Raw genomic sequence first — 17,037 nt, 5'->3', positions numbered from 1 at the left:
CATCTAGGGAACATCTCTGATGTGGAAAAATCCAAGGGCAGAGACATGTCAGGTGAGGGAAGAATCCATTCACTCATCCGTACAGTAACTATTTATTGGGCACCTACTGTATTCCAGGCACTGTGCTAGGTACTGGAGATACAGCCCTGAACAGGACGCATAAGGGGCTGACATTCTAAGACGGGGAGGCAGATAATACAAATAAATAAACGCGATAATCTTAGACATGGATAACGTTCATCTAGAAATGAAAACTGCACGGTACTGAGAGGAGGCTTCTCTGTGGAAGTATGAATGGCGGGAAGGAGCAACCGTGGGAAGATCTGGGGGAGGGGGGCTCATGCTCTAGTCACGGACCAGCTAGTGAGCAGCCTGGAGGTGCTGTTTGGGGACTTGAAGAAGACCTGTGAGGCTGGAGGATGAATAGAGGGAGGAAGCAGTATAAAAATGAGGTGAAGAAGATAGGGAACAGTCAGATCCTTTGGGGACATGCAGGCCAGGGGCAGGAGCTTGGGTTTTATTTTAATGGAAGGGGAAACCACCAGAAGGTTTATAGGGAAGTGATACGTTCTGGCTTAGAATTGGAAAGTGATGACCTCCTTCAAAAGGTGAGGATACAGGTATGTGGGGACTGTGAAAGCCTGAACCGAGAGTACTCGGCTAAAAAGCAGCAGAGGCCGCAGAACGGGGCCCCCCAGGCCCAGCAGTCTTTCAGCACCCACATGCTGCCTCCAGCACCATTCCCTGGCTGGTGGTCTGGCTCTCTGTTTGACTGGATGCTCATAGCAGGAAGCTCTGAGGTTTGCTGAGTCGTCTGCCAGGAGAGGCTTGGGGCTGTAGGAACAGAACCACTAAAGCTTAGATGGATATGGATTTTGAATGCCTGTGTGTATTATATCATACTTAGCTCTTACAGAGGGTTTGTTTGGATCAAATGGAATATTTATCTAGGAATTGTTCAATTTTTCTTACAGAATTTGGAGTGTGGTTCCCCTCTGTCTGTCTGTCCCTGAACGTCCTCTTACAATGTCAGGGCCATCCTCCCACGGCCTCTGATGCTCCCGGAAAATCCAGCCTCCATGTTTTCCCCTTTCTCTGCGGACATAATATCATAGCTGATAACTCAGTCCTTCAACAAGGGCTCATCAGTGGGGCAGCTGGGCTCAGCTGTCAGCACCTCTGGTCCCTTGCCCCGGGGAGGGCTGGAGTTGTCTTCCGCACTCTCACAGGTGGGCTGTCATTCACCAAGGGCATCACAACCTGTCCCCCACCATCTGATACCTTCCTGCTGACTATGGTGACCTCCTTAGGAAACTGTCTGCCCAACACTCCCTCTTCAGAGCTGCCCACTGTATCCTTCCAGACTCATGGTCCAGGCTGTCCGTGGACTCAGGGCTCCAGCACTGGGCCTGCCCTTGAGCTGTCCGTGGTACAGAGAGCCCAGGACGGGAAGCCAGGAGACCTGGGTTCCCATTCCAGCTTGTTGGGTGACCTTGGTTAAGCCTGTCAGGACACACACCTGTAAAATCAAACAATCGCCCCAGTGATTCTCAGACTGTTCTGTGGGAACCCAGGTCTCTCTCTGCAGAAGCAGTTTGAATTTTATTCAAAAACTATTTTTATAGCTGTAACAGAAAAACACAACTCCAATGGGTATATGCCAAATAGCAACATATTAAAAACCAACATGTTAATTTGTTTTGCTAGGCTAACTCATATTGCACAGACATTAGCATAGAGCTTTTTCTGCCATCAGTGTGTGTGTGTGTGTGTGTATGTATATGCATATGTATGTGTATGTATATATACACACACACTTTTTTTTAACATGTCATTGGTTTGGAAGGTTGTAACTCTGCACTGATTTATTTAAAATTCAGGCCTTGGCATGTGTGCCCCAATAAATAGTACCAGCAAGTATATCACTGCAGCACATACCCTCCATCCCTCCATGAGCAGTTACCCACCAGGCGAGGCTCAGACGCATGGGCTCTAGGCATGCTCTTGTCACATGTAACCATCAGTTGTACGAGCCTGAGTGAACATACAACACGCTGCTTTGTGGTAACCTAGGCAGGGCCTGCCTTTTATTTAACAAACATTTTATTTTGGAATACTTTCAGATTTACAGAAAACTTCCCATGATACAACAGAGAATTCCCATATACCCTTCACCCAGCTTCCCCTAACGTTATCCTCTTACATACGCATAGTACCCTTGTCAGAACGGGGAAATGAGCATTGGTACAGGGCTATGAGCTGAATTACAGACTCAGTTCAGATTTCACCAGTTCTTCCCCTGCTGTCCTTTCCTGTTCCAGGAGCCAAGCAAGGATCCCACATGGCGCTGGGTTGTCCTGTCTCTTTAGGCTGCTCGGCTCTGTGATACTTTTTCAGTCCTTCCTTGTTTTTCATGACCATGACACTTTAGAAGAGTACTGGTCACATAGTTTGTAGAATCTCCCTGAGTTTGGGTCTGTCTGATGCTTGCTCATGATTAGACTGAGGTTATGGGATTGGGGGAAGCGGACTGCCTGGGCCGACTACTTTAATGCACCGGGGTCTTGCCCACGAGTAGCCAGATTAGTAGTTCCTCTTCTTGAGCAGGATTGAGGAGCAGTGAACCACAGAGGCCCAAAACTTGCTTCTGATTTTATTCCACCCAAAAGATAGGCAAAGGATTGTGTGGAGGAGGCTCCTCATCAAGAGTCACTGGGAGCATTGACCAGTGTTGCTGTCAAGAGAGTGAAGACAGAGGGGAGCCTGAGAAGCAGCTCTTAGTAAAGTCCCGGAGACCTTGGCCAAGGCCCCATGAGAAACAGCTAGGTTCTATATTTTTTGTCACTGAAAAGTTGGGGGTAGTTGGATAAGGAGAAGGATCTTTGAGTCCCTCATCTCAATAATTAGGAATTAATACTGTTGGAAATGGAAAGTCTGATCAGAAGGACAGTCATGGTGTGTGTGTAATAGTGTGTGAGAGTGTGTGAAGTGTGAGAGAGTGTGAGTATATATGTGAATGTGTATGATGTGTGTCCGCGTAAATGTGTGTGTGTGTGCATCTGTGTGAGTGTGTGTGTGATTGTGGAACTGGAAATGGGTTGGAAATAAGGACTGAGATTTGGTCCTCGGTCTTGCCTGGATCCTAGTCCTAGCATCATTTTATTTAATAACTCTACGTCTCAACTTCTTCTACCCATAAGATGAGGATGAGAATACCTGCCCCTACCAACTCCACGGAGTTACTGTGAAGAAGAAATACACATAAACATGCTTGGGGAAAATGTAAAGTGACATGCACATGAAGGATGATATTATCATCAAGGAAGTTGAAAGGAGGAGGAGCCGGCAGTTATTGGTCAGAGAGGTGAGGAAGAGAGAACAGGGACCGAGAGAGAATGAGGGTCTAGAAACACAAGCTTGATTAAGAACTCAAGTCTAAATTTTGTACTTGAGCCAGTACCTTGAATTCCAAAGTCAGAAGTGTTCAGTGTGGATCTGACTTGCTGTCTGTCTTCCTAATTGCTGGCCTGATTTCCATGTCTAACAGTGGCACTTGCTGCCGAGGTACAGTATATTATAGACTTATTAAGACTGTTAATGATAATGGCAATCCAGTAAGTAATCTACGATATCCTGATCTATCTCTGTCACCCACCTCTCATCAGGCCATTAAGGTGACAAGCTTCATAGAACACAGTAATCTCCCCTCTGTCAGCCCCTTGCAGCTTTTCTCCCTGGAAGAACTATGGACTCTCTAGGGCTAAGTCACGTGAAGATATCACTAAGGAGCTCCTCTCCATCCAGAGCCTGTTCTACTCATGAGACCTGAGCACGTGGGGATTCTCTTTTTTATGCTCTGCCCCCCTCGCCCAGTATTCCTGCAGAGGCTGGGAATGTGAAATAAGAGCAAAGGAAGCAATGTTTCATCAGTAAGGGACTGGTTAAATAAATGATGGTCCACGCAAACAAGAATTTCTAGAGAGTTACAAGAAAAGAAGGTGGAACTCTTTATTTATGGATGTGCAGTCATCTTCAAGCTATGTGAGTGCTAGATACAAGGCAGTGAGTATAATGTGGTACCTGGTCATGGTGTGGACCCTTATGGACATCCTTATGGGCCACATTCAGCTCTGCCAGCTAAGCCACCCATAACTGAGAGGGCATTTCGGTCCTCCATGGTCCACAGGCATTGGGCGAGGTCCTGATTCAACAGGGAGCATCTGGTGGTTTCCCCGCATCCTCAGGCTCTCGGCTGCTACAACCCCCTCTCCTTCCTTGTGCCCTGGGTGGGCACGCAGAGTTGGCAGCTGGTTTGGGAAGTGTGAGAGAAGGAAGGAAGTAGGCTTTGGGATTTTCACCAGAAGGAGGGACTCAGAACAAACCCTCCGCATTGTTCAAAGGCTGAAACTGGGAACCAGTAGAAGGAAAGTCTTTTCTTCAAAGGCCCAGGCATACAGCACTTTCTTTCGCTCTCAGACATTGATTCATCATCCTTAATTTTGGACGGGGACATGCATATCATATATTCTTTCAAACCACAGATCAGCTGCCGTCTTTCTCTTCATCGTCTTCCTCTTTAAATCTCCCAGGAAGGAATTATAGTGGCTGGGGACCATCTATTTCCCTGGCACCAAGGCCGAAAGGGGGCCAAGATAACAAATGTCCCCATTAGAGCAAAGTAATGTTCTCTGCTGAATTGAGACGTGCCTTTCCCATCACCTGGCTCCTTTGATGGTCAAGAAGCAGGGAGCTGTGGACCCAGCTGCTGCCTGGGGTGGGCTGAGCGGGGAAGCTGAGGAGAAGTTGCTGGTCAGGAGCCCTCTGAGGGCGGCCAAGTCCGTGGTCTGCTGGTGGGCCAGGAGGCTTGACAAGATGAAGGGACTATTTTTTGGTGGCGATAGTAATATTCTTGAATGATAGTAATTTCTGAATGTTGACCACTGCACTAAGCACCTTACAGCAATCCCATGATGCACTGCCGCTCTCCACGTTTTACCCACGAGAGACGGTGGGGTGAGCATGCAGGGGACTGGAACGTGTAGAGGTCGGGTTGAACCACTCTTTGCTTGACTCCACGGTCCTTGTCCTCACTTACTTCTCTAGACTGCTGGTTTTCAAACACTTTGGGCTGCAACCCACAGTAAGAAATGCATTCCACCTCATGACCCACTGTGCATATACATATTTGGAATTAAACATTTGCACAATGCAATACTTACCCTTACTAGTGTGTGATACATTCTGAGTTTTTAAAAATTCTGTTCTTTTTTTTTTTTTTTTTTTTTATGGCTAGTTGGACCCACTAAATTGATTTCACAACTCACTGATGGATTGTGAATCCTCAGTTTGTAGATGCCTTCTCTGGGCGCCTGTGACAGTGATTTTAACCACAAAGAGCACTTCTACTAAAGGCATGTTTCTCTGACCCTGAGAGCAGTCTGGCATAACTAGGAGAAGAGCAGTTCCTCAGCTTGTTTATGCCGCATTTGTGTTGGGGAGACTCCAGAGGCCATTATGAGGGGAGGGAGGTGAACCAGCAGATCTGGTGGCTAGAATTAAGAGCCGCTTTGGTGTGTCCAGCACGGGGTTAGGCTCTGTGGAGATTCGGAACCTGCATGTCCAGGTTCCTGGAAGTCTGTAGTCTTCCTCAAGGAGCATCCCCATGTGAAATGACTGAAGAAGAATACCAGACAGAATCCTGAAGGACTCTGAAGGAACACGAAGGACCGCCACCATTATTTGTCCTCACCCAAGCCTTTCCAGAAACAGAGCCGCAGACCCACGTGAGCTGCCCTTACACTTAAAACATCTGACTTCTCCTTTATCATCTTCCCTCTCCTCCTCCCTTTTTTTTTTTTTTTTTTTTTTGGCAGTGGCCGCACAGCTTGCGGGACCTTAGTTCCCCGACCAGGGATCAAACCTGGGGCCCCGGCAGTGAGAACGTGGAGTCCTAACCACTGGACCGCCAGGGAATTCCCTCCTCCTCCTTCTTAATAGACACTACATTTGTAAGATTCAAGACTTCAAAGAGTCCAAAGGGCAGGCCGTTATAATTCTCCATTCCATCCCTGTCCTCAGCCACCTAATGCCCTATCTGTAGGCAAACAACTTTTCTAGTTTCTTGTGTGTCCTCCCAGAAATAGTCTCGTACCTATAAGCAAGTGTAAATTAATTTTTCTTTTTTAAAAACACAATTTATATTATATTATACTCACTGTCTTGCATCTAGCACTCAGTATATCTTAGAGATCACTGCATATCAATCGATAAAGAGTTCCGTCTACTTTTTTTGCAACTGTCTAGAAATTCTTGTTTGGGTGGACCATCAATTATTTAACCAGTCCCTAATTGATGAAACATGGAGATTGTTTCTAACCTTTTGCCATGACGAATACGGAGGCAATGAATGACCTCCTTCCACTTGGTTATGTGTCTAGACATGGTCTAACAACATGGGACCCACAGGACCTCTACCTACATCTCCACCCTTGCGTCCTGCCACGCCCTGCCTTGCTTGCTCTCTCAGCTGCAAGTCTATCAGCCACCCTCTCGATTGTTCTCTCCAACCTCTAGGTCTCTGCATGCTGCTCTGCTTGGAATATGTACTCCCTTCTCCCCTGCCAACATGCAATTCACCTCTTGGGTCAGTTTGAGAAATACTTTCTCAGGGCAGCTCTGCTCATCCTCAAAACACTGTGTAATCAATCACTTGATACTGCACAGAATGGCCCTAAAGTCCTTACACAGGTTGGAATTTTAATAAATTCACTTCTATATGTGATATAAACAATCCTCAAGATAAAGCAGAGAGGGAATGTAATCATCATTTACTACATTAATTACAGAAACGTTGGCTTTCAGCATATCTAATGTCATTTTAGATACATTTGGATATAACCATTCCTTATAGTGGAGGGTTTATTACCTGGAAAATTAGAGAAAGAAATGAGAACAAATGAATCATTAAAATGTTCATGGAAATCTTGAGTAAATTTCTTCTCTGTTGCATTTTGTAAATTGTTTACATATTATATACAAGTGAATTTGTTAAAAACTCACACTGCACAAGAGCTTTATGGATATCCTAATTAAATTTGTTTTACCATACTTCATCTCACATATACGTGCTTTTGTCCACATTTAACATTTCTGAAATTGGAATATGTCTTACGGTTAATACTGTCTTGCAGTGTTGTGGACCGGGCAGCTGTTGGTGCTGTTATCATTGTCTGAGCGAGCACAGACTTGTTCATGGTTGTTCATACTGCCCTCACTTCAGCTGAGTTAGATGCATTATTGATACTATACGTCTTGACTTAAATTTATATTTAAAATATCTTCGAAAAGATCACACTCTGATTTGGGACTGAAGCAAACAATTTATGCAGAGAGGCAAGGAAACAGAACAGCAGGTTGTCAATTTTATATTAGCAAGGCAAGTTTTTATCATTGGAAAGATAATATTAATTTAATATATTCTTGCAGTGTAACAACTAAATGCTTTACAAGACTGTAATGGGCCGAATTGATTCCCTCCAAAATTCATATGTCGAAGCCCTCCAATGTGACTGTATTTGGAAATAGGGCCTTTAAAGAGATAACTAAGGTTAAATGAGGTCATAAGGTTAGGGCCCTAATCCAATATGAATGGCAACCTCATGAGAAGAGGAGGATATACCACGGACACATGTGCACAGAGAAATGGCCATGTGAAGACACAGGAAGAAGATGGTCATCGGCAAGCCAAGGAGAGAGAGAGACCTCAGGAGAAATCAACCCTGCTAGAAGCTTGACCTTGGACTTCCAGCCTCCAGAACTGTGAGAAAACAAATTTCTATTGTTTAAGTCACCCAGTCTGTGGTATTTTGTTATGGCAGCCCTAGCAAACTAATACAAGGACCTAAGTAAGAATGACTCTCACAAGTAGATGAAGCTATGTTACATTTTGTTACTGACATTAGTGTGAAAGTATTGTCTATCACAGGGCAAGCACAAAAACATCCAACATCCATTTTGCATAATGGGTGTCAATGATTTGAAAGAGCCCTGCAGACAATAGTGGAGCATACTTTTTAAGAAATGCTGTCTCATCCATCATCCATCCATGGGGCTATTTTCAACTCTGAGTTGAAAAGTGATTCAGAAGAGTTGGACTCTGAATAAGAAGTTTTAGGAACACTGTAACAACTTATCTTGATTATATTTCCCTTTTTGTCTGCATAAGAGCAACAACAACAAAAATCTATCTGAATGGTTCTAAAAGTCTTCCAATAAGTCTAAATGTTCCAAGTGATACTAAAGGGTTATACTTAATTGGCAGTGTTTGTTTGTTTTTTTTCCTAGTTGTACATAAAATATTGGAGTGTCACAAAGTCAGTGGCATCCTGAATTTGAGGAAATATGGTGTATTAGTTTGCTCGGGCTGCCATAACAAAATGCCACAGACTGGGTGGCTTAAACAACAAGAGACTTATTTTTTCACAGTTCTGGAGGCTAGAAGTCTATGATCAAGGTGCCAGGAAATTTAGTTTCTGGTCCTTCTTACTGTGTCTTCACGTGGCCTTTCCTCTGTTCCCGAGCAGGGAGGAAAAACTCTCTCTTGCTCTTCTTACAAAGTTGCAGATTAGGGTCCCACCCTTATGACTTCATTTAACCATACTTACCTCTTCCAAGGCCCTATCTCCAAACACTTGGGGTTAAGAATTCAACATATGAATTTTGGGGAACACAATTCAGTCCATAACACATGGTGATATGTATTTATTTAGTGCAAGTCTCTCCTGCCAATCAAAAGATCTTCTTTGCTTGTTAGTTCCACGGTGACATTCAGATAGATTTTTTTTCTTTGATCACCATTGTACGCCCAGCATCTGGTACATAGTCTGACACTCAGTAAATGCCCCGTGAATGTTTGTGGGCTCACTGAAAACTTTCTGTGATCCTCTCTAAGAACTGGGCATGTTTCTGTTTTGGGAAAGAAGACCAGAGGTCTCCCATACATGCTTCAGACACTGGTGTCAAGACCAGCTCCTGTGGGTCGTCATTACTAATCGCGAATGACAGTGAGCATTAGAACATCAGAGCTTGGCAATCCTTAGAAATCGAGCCAAATCCTCTCAAATCACAGATGAGGAAACTGAGCAAAATCCTTACCCAAAGCTAGTTAGAGGCTGGGCAGGGTGGGAGCTCAGGACTCCTCTGCAACACCCTTTCCACCTCCTGACTCTGGTCATCAGCCTGGAAATTCACAAATGTCCCATGAAACTGGGTCCCTTGGCCCTCAGACTGTTGCAGTTGGATGTGTGGGAGCCAGGGAATTTGTCATTGGAAAATTGCATGCAGTTCTTTCATTTTTTTTTTAGCTGAAGATGAAAACTTTAATATTATGTTTGGGAAGATTAGTCTTTGGTTCCGCAAGACCCCATGAGTGGCCCCTTCGGTTATGCGGAGCAGCACCCACCCGTGCTGGGGAAGCTGGGCAGGGGGTGGGGGGGTTGGAGGCACTGTTGACTTAATGCAGGTGTAAAGCCTGAAAAGATAAATGTTCTTTTTTTTTTTTTTTTTTTAAAGATTTTTTGTTTTGATGTGGATCGTTTTTTAAAGCCTTTATTGAATTTGTTACAATAGTGCTTCTGTTTTATGTTTTTGGTTTTTTGGCCCCAAGGTATGTGGGATCTTAGCTCCCCGACCAGGGATCGAACCCACAGCCCCTGCATTGGAAGGCGGAGTCTTAACCACTGGACCTCCAGGGAGGTCCCAATAAATGTTCATTTTTAGGAACATTCTACTGTTGGTGATGGGGGTGTAGGATTCGAGGGGCAGCAGCTGCTGAGAGGGGAGGCTGAAGGGCGACATTTTATTTTACTTTACCTGAGTTCTTGTGTTTTCTTATACAAGTAAATGGTGTTAGAGTCTGTGTAGTCACGATGGTGAGGAGGTAGGGGAGTTGAGGGTTGTTTTCAGGAAAATGGAACAGAGAGGAGAAGCCTCAGGGGCATGAGGTTTGAGCTTCACCTCGGGTTGGAAATGGAAACTGAGGCACAGGCTACCCTTCTATAGAAAATGGACACAACGGGCCTCAGGAGCAGAAGACCGGTCACCGCCGGTTCAGAAGGGGGAGCCTGCTCTGGGCGCCCAGGATTGGAGGTGGGGTCTCAGCATAGAGGCGCTATTCTGGTTTTACCGACCTCGGGGTAACGTCCGGGATCCCCAGGGCAGGGCCACGTGCTGCCCTCAGTTTTGAGCTCACCATCCCTGGAGGTGAACTTTGATGCGGACCGGGATGCAGCAAGGTTGCTGCCGGAGAGGCCGACCCCATAGAACGTGCGGGAGGGGTTCTCAGCAGAACCTGGAAGGGCAGGACGCAGAGATGCGATTCCTGAGGACCTTAGGACGCCTTGGCAACTTGGGAAAGACGAGATGACCTGCTTGTTAAGCAGGCGGGGCTCAGACTGCTATCTGTGCACTGAAAGTCAGTGAGCATTTGTCCGCCTGGGCTGAGACATTCCAGTTACAGGCACCGGAGCATCGCTTGCTCCCTCTTAGCTCAAAATGCTTCCCTCACATCATTCTTCTTTTTGTATGATTTTTACCCAGATTGTTTTAGTTAATCTCCAACTGTCCCAGGCCTAGACTTGCTATGATGAGTGTGATCTGCTTGTGACACCACGGGGCAGGCAGGAAGGGGGCCAGGGCTGTGCCTGGCATGAGAGCTCCCCCCGATCGAGGGCCAGAGATGGGGGAACCAAGATGCAGTCTCTACCAGGTTTGGGGCCCGTCACTCAGGCAGCACTGCCGTGGATGACAGCGGAGCCCAGCTGGCCATGGGGGCTCCGGGCAGACTCCAGGACCCAAGGAGGCCAGGGGAACCCCTGCTTCGTATCCAGTTTGGGATTGAGGAGTAGGGGCCAATGTAGAAACCACAGTGAAAGAAACAAGACAGAGGCACTGTAAGCTTCCGGGGATTGGCTTGGGATCTGGGTGGGGGGTAGTGGGGGAGCCCCTGTACTCAGCCTACAGGAGAGGGGAAGACAGAGGCAGGGGAAGTGAGGGAAGGCCTGGCACTCACGGGTTTGGGGAGCCCTTTTCTATTTCTGTGTATTTGCTTGCTTAGGTATTTGCGGCCAGAGTAACCACAACATAGCAGGGGTAGGGAAACTGAGGTACAGGCCAGGCCAGTGCTAATTCTGCCAAGGGTTTCTCACAGACTCGGAAGATAAGCCCGGCCTCTGTTTGTCGGCTTTCCAGAATCTTCTTAGGCAGAAGCAGGAGTGGAGGGTGAGAGGCAGCTGAAAGCAAGTCTGGGGGCATCTCTGCTAATTTTCTCCTCCCAGTTAAAGGGCACTTCCAGTGTCTCAGAACTCTGTGTGGCCTTCCCCTTGTGCACGGTGTGGAAAATTGCATTCTTGTGTGCTCAGACGGCCGAGGAGGAGCATGGGTTGTGTGAGGCCCTGTTCACGTCTCTTTGTCAATTCCTCCGTGACAGCTGCAGCCTCAGAGCCCACACTTCAATTATGTACTCAGCAGGTGAGGGGTGCTTGGACAGGGGCCATCACGTTGAGATCAAGGAGGTAATTCATCCTTTTTACACACCTGCGGGCTGAGGGAGGATTGTGCATACAGAGTGTGGCCTTGGCCTGAGAGCAGGGGAGAAAAGAGGGAGGGAGAGAGACGGAGAAAGAGGAGAGGGAGAGAGGAGAGAGGAGAGAAAGAACAGGGGAACTAAGAGTCAGGGGAATGATCAAAAGGCTCTTAGGGCAGGGGCTTGTCGAACCATCTATCTCTGTATTCTCTCTTACTCATCCCCATCATTCTGGGCATTTCCACAAAGGACTGTTTGTGCATCAGACAATACCAAGAAGGCTTGGGGCGATTGCTTCCTGGGAGGGTGGAAGTCCGCGTTGGGGCTGCTGAATGGAGCGGAATGCTTCCCACCTCACCACCAGCTCCATCCTTTGGGTTCAGCTGGCTATGGTTTTTGTAACCTTCTTCAAATACCAGAGGTGAGGGCTGGCTTGGGTGCCCCCGAGGTAGACCTGAATGATTCGACGTCCAAGGCCAGTTGCATTTTAGGAAGAGACTGAGTCACAGGATGCGACTAGGCTGAGAAGTCTGTTCTCTGCTCAGAGCAGGCCACCTCACTGGGGTGCAGTGGGGGATGGACGTGGTGGCAGCCGTGGAGAATCTGACCCTTCCAGGCTTGAAGTAGTCCAGGAGGGCAGCAGGCAGAGCAGGATTTGGCAGGTGAGCTGCTGCCCCCTGCGCCGCGATAGCCTTGCGTTGCAGCCCAGGTGCACCAGGGCGCTCGGACATTTGCGCAACGACCGTGGCATGGAAGCAAGGGTGTGGGGCCACTGGCTGCAAAGTTCTGTGGTGTGATTGTTCGGTAGGGTCACTAAAGCTCACAGGTTCCTGGAAAAGTCGTTCCCCAGAGGCTCCGCGTCTACAACACCAGACTCTAGGGGGACCTCTCCCAACCCATGGAGCCAGGAGTCCAGGCTGCCAGCACCTCAGCTCCCCTCCCTGACTTCAAGTGGCCCCTTCTCTCCTCTGCCCCAGCCCTGTTTCTCCTGGTCCCCCAGCTCCCAGGCCCCTGCCCTCACAGAAGGCTCTCGGCTTACAGCTCCAGGGGAGCCTTTCAGAAGAGCTCCCCGGCTTTCCAGCTCTGAAGCCCAGTTTGTTTGGAGTTCTTGTGCAAAGCTGAGCCAACCTGGGCCTTAGATCTAAGGCTCTGAGCTAGAGGGGTTTGCCGCCCTCATTTCCCATCCTTATCGCAGAGATGGTGGCCGCTCCTTCTCCCCACCCCACCCCCCCGACCTTTGCTCATCAGAGTTCTGCACCCTGAGATCTGGTGAAAAAGCTGCTCCAAACAGAACCTTGGAGCCCCCTTCTCCCTCCCCCAGCCTCCTGGCAGGGTTGCGTTCCATCCTCGAGGCCTGCAGATAAATACATGCCGTTCTTCTCTTTAAAAGTTGCCAGAAACAGGCATTCAACGACTCTTCATTTACCTATTTCAAGTTCAATAACCTGGCACTCAGAAAATTCTTGTTCTGTCAGATGTAAGTGCTACGGGTGTTAAGAGGCTACGGGTGCTGTTGCTGTGGTCTGGTGTTGCGGCTTCCTGAGCTGCTGGAGGATTTGGGGCCATCCTGGGGCGAGGTGCAGCTCACGGCGGGTCAGAAAGAGCCAGTCCCGAGGAACTGTCTAGGCATCCCTTCTTCCTCGGTCCTCCATGCATGCTTTCTTAGCAATGTCAACACATGTTGTTTTCTTCTCTTTCCAGTTGCTGGGAACACACTGCACCATGTGTTCTAGCTCTTGGTTGTCTCGAATCCAGCACTCTATCTTGTCTTATGATGCTTCATGCCTGGGGTGGGGCATCTCTCCAGCTAATTTACCAGCTCCTGGCACAGGGACCATCTGGTTCTATGTACACAAATATATGGTTCAAAAAGCCTATTTTAGCTTCCTGTTCCGCACCATGCACCGTGTTGGCATCAAGGGTGCAAAGGTAGGTACGATATGACCTCCATCCCCAAAGGGCAAACGTGACTTCTGAGAAGCAGAGTGACCCCCATGATGGAGCCATGCACACACATCCACGGGGCCCAGCCTAGGCACGAGGTGGTGGCCAGGGAGGATCCCAGAGTGGTCCCTTGAGAAGCTGAGACATCAGTGAGGTCTTAAAGGGTGAAAAGGAATTTGGGGGCAGTCCAGCTAGGCAATCCAGCTAGAACATCCTGAACAGAGGCCCGACTGACTTGTCTGGCAATCTAGAGGGAAGTCTGTATGCCTGAAGTACTGAGTATGAGTTAGGAAGAGGCATAGGATGGCATGGATGAGTTTGCGTGTCTGTGTGAGTGTGTCTGTGTGTTGGGGCCCTGTTGCTGTGTGTGTGTGTCTCTGTGTTGGGACAATGTTGCTATGTGTGTGTGTCTGTGTGTTGGGGCACTGTTGCTGTGTGGGGATGGAATTGCTGTGTGTGCCATTCTTGAAAGCTCCGACGTGATTCTGTTGGTGGCAAATGAGAAGATATTGAAGGGAGGGATGAAGACAGGTAATGCTGTGGTCAGTTTTGCATTTTGGAAAGCCTGGTTTGGAGGAAGACGGGTGTGGATACTGGGAAAGGCTGTTGCCATGCGTGACCAAAGAAATGATGAGCTTGAGCCAGGGAAGCCTCTGGGAAAATGTGAAAAATACTTACCGGGTGAAATCATCAGGACCAGAACCTCACCTTTAATGACTCGGTTACAGAATGAATACTTGTTGATGACAGTCTCGAACCGAGGAGGGAATAATACGCACAGGATGAGAACATCAAGGCCCGCTGTTTCTCAACCACCTTGAGCGAATTGTGTTTGTCCTCCTCTGTCTGGGACGATTAGCTGCCCCTGCAGTCCACTCAGAACACTGGCTGCCTTGATTTGGTTCCTCTCTCTCCATCTCCTCGCCCACCTCCCCAACACACTGGCTTCTCTTGGCCCAGGGGCGTTTGGGCTTGAAGGGAGCGTGGCAAGTCTGGGTAGGATGGAGGGAGCCTTGAACTGGACCAGGGACAGGATTTCCTTCCTGTTATGTTCCCAGGCTTGAAGCTGAGGGTCTGTGTCCCCCCTCAAGGCCCCAACCAAGTGGGCCTGGACACTCAGCTCAGGGTCCTGAGGCAGTGGAGTTCCGGTGAGCTGATCCCGGGCTCCAAGTGCTGTAGAAGGGTCACTGCGGTCCCTGGTAGTTTCCCCTGGTCTTCCGCAAAAATGGAGACAGCAAGGGTGATGTAGCATTTTTTATAAGTCTAATTTTATTTGGTTTAGATTTTTGCTTTTATCCTGTGATTATGTTCTTCCCATTTTATGGTGTTAATGAGTCATTTAAAAATGAAATGATAGTGATCATAGGATTTATTTTTAATGTGCTTATTTGGCAAAATATGAAGTTGGCAATCTTGTGTTGGTCTACCCTCCCCCAAATTATTTTGAAATTTTCTTGGCACGTGAAAAGTCAGAGTCTGGGAGCTGAGGAGATAGATGCTACGTCGCTACTTTAGGAGCTAGTATAGTGGGTAAGAGCCTGATGGGGCTTGGGATACTCCATCCCCAATTCGGCACCTTGGCACAGTGAACATTTCAAGCTGAAGGAATTTGAGAAACAACAGGTGCAGGAAGGACTTTATGACCTCCCCTGAAGCAGGTCGTAGACCCTCGTGTAAGAGGTGCCCTCCCTATATCTGGAGGCCAAGGAGCGGCCTTATCTCCAGAGACAGAGGGATGCCAAGAAGAATCCAAATGAACAGTCCTTGCTAAGTTTCCCCCAGTTTCCTATTCTCAGCTCATACCCTTTCTCCTATCACATCTTCCCATGACTTTCTTCTCTTCATCAAACCTAGCATGAAAACACTGAGGCTCAACCACTTCTTTGGGTCTTTATTTCCTTATGAAGTTTCCCATGGCATGTAACATTTATATTAAATAAATTTATATGCTTTTCTCTTGTTCATCTGTCTTGTTATAGAGACCCAATTATGATCCTGAGATGGGTAGAGGAGAGAGAGAGATTTTTTTTCTCCCCTACACACCTAACTGTGGAACCAGACAGTCTAGGCTCACACAAGGCTCCTACATTTACTAGCTATGTGATCTCTGGGCTTTAAGTTCCTGATCTGTGAAATGGGAGTCATATAGTACCTACCTTATCAAGTCGTACGGATTAAATGAATTCATATGTTCTCTGTTATTATTACTTCTACAGATTTCCATTAAAGATATGATTTCCTTGTCCACCAAGAACTTTAATTCCAGAAATTCTACCCAGGAGACTTGGAATGTTTTTCCCCAGCTGATTAATCCAATCTCTCTCATACTCCCTTGCCATTTAGGGCTTTAATGAAAGGAAGGGGTGAAAAGAAAAAGAGATGGAAAGGAGAAAAAGGCGAGAGGGTGAACTGGAGCTATTTGCATGGGCTTAAAGTTATGGGGCCAACAGAAAAACCTCTTTGAAAGACAGTTTGGTGGTATCAATCAAAACCATTTTCTTCCCATTTCACCCAGCAATTCACATCTTGGAAATTATCCTATAGATAAACTTACACATATGCTTAAAGATATACGAACAGGTACACTTATTGAATCATTTTTTTTACAGTAGCAAAATACTGGAAACAAATGTCTATCAAAAGTTCTCATTAAAATATTGCACATCGATGTGGTATGAAATCATGCAACTTAACAATAATGAGGCATATCTGTGTGGTGATATGGAACAGCCTCCAAGGTAATTAAGTTAAAAAAGAAAAGGAAAGGAAACAGAGGATAAGAAGAGGATGATTTGTGTGCTAACATTTCCTTTTGTCTTTTATGGGAAAATATATACATATATTCTTGTCCATGCAAAAACTATCTCTGGAAGGATTCCCAAGAAACTGGTATTACTCACTGCCTCTGGCGAAAAAGAAGGAATTTGGGAGAACCAAACACAGGAATCTTACTTTCCATTGTTTGTATTTTTCATTTTATTTGATTTTTTACCATGTGCATATATGACACTTAAAATAATACCAAAACACTATTAAAAATAAAATAAAAAAATAAAGTTATGGGACTAAAATAAAAGACTCCGAAAGGAGAACCAAAAGGAGAGGAAATAGCTGCTTTCTCTTCCTAGAAGCTGTTTAGCACCCTTTTTTTTTGGTACCCCCAGACCTGGCTCTTGGCTGTATTGCAGAGTTGAAAACGTCTCTATTAACTCCATCATGAATTCTTCCCCCTCAGTGACCTCTAATGTCTCTTGTTGCTCCTAGAAAATAGGTAGCTGCTTGTACATCTAGTCATTCTAGGATGTTACAGACCCCCTGTGGCACCCCTCCCAGGGCCCTTTGCGTGGTGAGAGGACAGTGACGCAGGGGAAGAATTTCTGACTTCACAGGAGATTGCTTAAGTGAGGGGACTATCCCTGCCGTGCTTAAAAGTTGAAGGGTCTGTCCATGCCCCTCAGTGGAAGACCAGCCCTGCTTCCCAGAATATAGCTTCTGGCATTGGCTCGGCCATG

At 46.9% G+C, this 17,037-nt stretch overlaps 1 protein-coding gene across 3 annotated transcripts in view; it reads left to right on the top strand.

Annotated features, from left to right (window-relative positions):
* The window catches only part of PLXNA4 (plexin A4), a 608,610-nt gene that overhangs the window by 90,557 nt on the left and 501,016 nt on the right, over positions 1-17,037 (top strand). The window lies entirely within an intron of this gene.

The sequence above is a fragment of the Balaenoptera borealis genome (genome assembly GCF_965194805.1).
Source record: "Balaenoptera borealis genome assembly, chromosome: 7".
NCBI classification, from domain to species: Eukaryota; Metazoa; Chordata; class Mammalia; order Artiodactyla; family Balaenopteridae; genus Balaenoptera; species Balaenoptera borealis.
The sequence above is the reverse complement of the archived record's forward strand: the minus strand, read 5'-3'. Positions and strand labels throughout refer to the sequence as shown.